The following is a 4,089-nucleotide window of genomic DNA, read 5'->3' as shown; positions in this document are numbered from 1 at the left end:
CCCAGCTACTTGGGAGGCTGAGGCAAGAGAATCGTTTGAGGTTGCTGTGAGCTATGATGCCACTGCACTCTATCCAGGGTGACAGCTTGAGACTTTGTCTCAAAAAAATAAATAAACAAATTAGAAAACTTAGCTGGGCATTATGGTGAGCACCTATCGTGTCAGCTACTTAGGAGGCTGAGGCAAGAGGATGACTTAAACCCAAGAGTTTGAGGTTCTGTGAGCTATGACACCATGGTAATCTCCTCAGGGAGACAGTGAGACTCTGTCTCAAAAAAAAGAGGGGGGAATCTATGTCAAAGTCATTCAGGGTTAAAAGGTCTTTCCCCTCAGGTCAGGCAAGGTCATAGTCACTGAAGGTTAAAATGGAGTCCACGCTTCTGCTCCTCTGGCCAAGTTTCTTTACCACGTCACTGCATGGGGTATCAACATCCTCATTTAGTTCATTTTCCAAGCTATCGTACAAGGAGTCACTCAGTTGGAAGCGAGAAATACCTGAGCCATTTCCTCTAGTGTCACAGCTCACTGAAACCTCCCCAAAGAGGGAAGTGATTTCTTTTCCAAATATCCTACGTCAATTTTCAATCAGAAATTGTAAAAACAGGATAACCTTTTTTGCAAATTCCTTTTCTACTTCTGGGACGCAGGCAGTAGGAGGCCAAAGAGTGCTTGAAGGGACACACACCAGTGAATTGAATGCATTCATCTGACTGGATGAGAAATAGTACTCAATACTATATAACACCCCAAAAACATACCTTAGGAGAACAGCACTGGGTCTTGGAAGGTGTTCTATTAGCCTCTGAATTTGTTTTCTCTTCAACTTTTCCTTGAGCCATCACAGACAGACCCAGTGATCACAGAGATCTGATAAAAAAATATTTTCTGGAATGTTTCCTAGAAAATCCTTTAAGATACATGCTAACACCAAAGCAGTTTCGTGGTCTAGTTTTACTTCAACTCTAGAATTCCTCTTAGATTTCATATGGCCTGAATGTGCCTTTTGTGAGGGGGTCCTTTTTGATAAAGAAAGAAAAGCACATCTAAGATAATCTGGGCAGATTGTTGATCTCATTGAAGGGTAAACACAGCCACACAATTTCCCACCCTGTCCTCCTCCCATCCTAGAACAAAGACAAAGAACCTAGGTAGCCCCACCCCCAAAATTTGTACCACAAGACACCCCGCCCCATCAGAATCCTCAGCCATCAGTGGAATCTTTCCACCCCCTACAGCCCCATATAAAAGAGGTCTCCAACTGCCCTTGGGGCAGAGGCCATCTTTGGCTCTGCCCAGGCGGGTCTCTATCATTAAACCTGGCCTGAACCTCTCTCATCTCTGAGTACACACCAGCCTTTCATCTGGTGCCTGAAACTCAGGACTGGCAGTTGGCAGCTTCGCTCTATTTCTCTGAGGGCAGCTCACCTGGGCTAATGCCCAGATCCTGGGCCACAGGTGAGGCCTTGCTTGCTATCCACCCCAGTTCCCTTCAGGAATACCCTGGGACTTGGTCCTAATTGTGCTCAGATCCAGCCCTGTCAACCTGCCTGTGGAAGATTCTAGAGAACCCCTCCCCAACTGCCATTTAAGGGTGAGTAGGGCCCCCGGAACACCTTTTCCATCCCAACTGCCATTTAAGGGTGAGCGGGGTCCCTGGAACATCTTCAAACTGAACTCCCCCAGGCCTACTCTGTGTCTCTGTGTCCTCACTTGTCCTTTGTCTCTTGGTTCACACCTGACCAGGACTTTCATTTTTGTTTTCATTTTAGTCCTAGCCCTGGGCCCTGGTCCAGGCTTCTGGCCCCAGGGACCTTGAGTCTGAGAAGAGCAGGAGACATCTGGCTTTTCCGAGCCTCTCCCTCTTTGATATCTTGGGTTTTGGGAAATTGGGGGTGCCCTCTTTTCCACCCAGGCAGGGAAAGGACATCTGAGACATGGGACCTGGTCCTTCTGCCCCCTCAGTGGAAACACCTCTGGAGTGTCTACTTCTACGATATAAAAAATTAGGCCTCCAAGGGGAAATTCAACCAAACCCCTCATATTTTAGTATAACACAGCCTGGCCTCTATAAAATTGGCCAACGGGTTCATCTGGGCTGAAAATGGGACCTTTGATTTCAATGTCTTAAAAGACTTAGATAATTTCCTCCAAAGAAATGGCAAATGGGGTGAAGTCCCCTATGTTCAGGCCTTTTTCTCTCTCTGCTCTCTCCCCTTCTCATGCATATGGTGCTCTACTTACTATATCCTCGACACTGAAACCCCCCAATTATCTTTCCCCAGTCTTCCTCTTACCCTCCCTCCTCCATAGATGCCTTTGATCCTGCTAACTGTCAGGTTCCGACTGCTTCTCCACCTCTGAACCCACCCCTGGGGCCCCAAGGCTCACCCCCTTGCCCCACCAATCCCTTTGTGCTCCTACTATTGCCAGATCCCTTCACCAGTTTAACATCTTTTACCCTTGAGCAAGGTAGCAGGTGCCAAGGAAATAGTGCAGGTTCACATCCTCTTTTCCTTAGGTGATCTGTCACATATTGGGAAGAGATTAGGTCTCTTCTCCATGGGCCCCTCCAAATATATAAAGGAATTCTGGTACCTGGTCCAAGCCTATGACCTCACCTGGCATGATCATCTTGTAATCATGAACTCTACCCTTCTTCCGAGGAAGTGGGAAAAGTCTACCCTGGCTGCACTCTCTTCTCACCTGCATATCAGCTCTCCCGGTGGGATATTTCAGGAGTCAAAAGACAAATCTCTCAGAGCCAGGATGAAATCCACCCCTTTTTTCCTGTCTACAGCCTTTTCAACTCTTTACTAACTTAGATCTTAATACCAGGGACAAACTATCTTAGCAATGTTCTTCATCTCCCAGACAGCCCCAATAGTCACCAAAACCTCCAAAACATAAAAGGGGCCTCAGACCCCAATAAGCAGAGCCTTCATGGTTTTTTAATAACTGAGATGGAGAAAGGATAGAGAAAATGGGGCTGACAGCAGCCCCAAGAGCAGAAGTTTGTTTAATAATGGCTGCCACATTAAAGCTTCTCCAGATATTTACTCAAAAGGCCCAGACAAGAAGGCCACGCCCTTCTGTAGAAACGGAGCCCTGGAGCGCTGCCTCCACAAAGATGCTGGCAGAAAATTCCCCAGGAAGCATCCTCCACTGGGCTCCCAGAACCTTTTCTTCTCTGCAGAAGAGAAAGACACTGCAAGGAAGAAGGTATCCTCCTTAGAATAGGAGCGTACCTTCACCCTCTGCAATCGGTGGTCTCCTAAATCGTCATCCTCCATACCCACGGATCCCCGGGGACTGCTTCCACATGACTAAAATGTCTGACTTCAAAATGGGCTCAACTTTGTCAGACAAAGATGGCCTTAGGTAACTCAATCTCTAGCACAGATAAGCAAATTGATTCAAATAATTACTGGAGCCACATCCTCTATTCTTCTTAAATTTTAGAAACCTCTGTTTCTCTCTTGAATCTCCATCCTCAAAATAAAAAATAAATTACAACCCCCTCCCATATATCCCACAGTTTTCTCAGTTCACTAGGAGATAAAGTTCTTTTGCTTACTCTTATTACTTTCCAGTTATCCTCTCCCCTACCTTAAAAGACCTTAAGAAGACCTTATGTCTTTCTTTCTCTGACTTCTAGAAAAGCCACAACTTTTTCCTTCCCTTAATATGCTCTGAGTTTTCAAACTATGAACTTTCAGCCTTATTTCACCTAAGAGTAGCTACACCTATGTGTCCATATATTTACATATCCATATATGTCATATGCAAGTGGTATTTCACTATCAAAGTATGTAAAAGAACTCTAGTAAGCACTTAGTTTTTAAACTTGTTATTTATTTTATTTTATTTTTTTGCAGTTTTTGGCTGGGGCTGGGTTTGAACCTGCCATCTCCAGCATATGGGGCCAGCGCCCTACTCCTTTGAGTCACAGGCACCGCCCCTTTTTTAATTTTTTAAATTTTAAATCAAGAACATGAGAAAAACCCAAAATATCTTTTAGTTCACATGACCTTTGTAACCTTTGATAAATGAAACTCACTTTAAGATTGTTATTAAGGTTTAAATGTGGCT

General features: G+C 45.0%; 1 pseudogene; it reads right to left on the bottom strand.

Moving 5' to 3' along the window:
- LOC111725445 overlaps positions 1 to 4,089 on the bottom strand; it is a 14,802-nt pseudogene that overhangs the window by 2,250 nt on the left and 8,463 nt on the right.

Source organism: Otolemur garnettii, unplaced genomic scaffold (genome assembly GCF_000181295.1).
Source record: "Otolemur garnettii isolate 467f Iridium unplaced genomic scaffold, OtoGar3 scaffold00041, whole genome shotgun sequence".
In the NCBI taxonomy this organism is placed as follows: Eukaryota; Metazoa; Chordata; class Mammalia; order Primates; family Galagidae; genus Otolemur; species Otolemur garnettii.
This window is presented reverse-complemented; position numbering and strand designations above follow the sequence as displayed.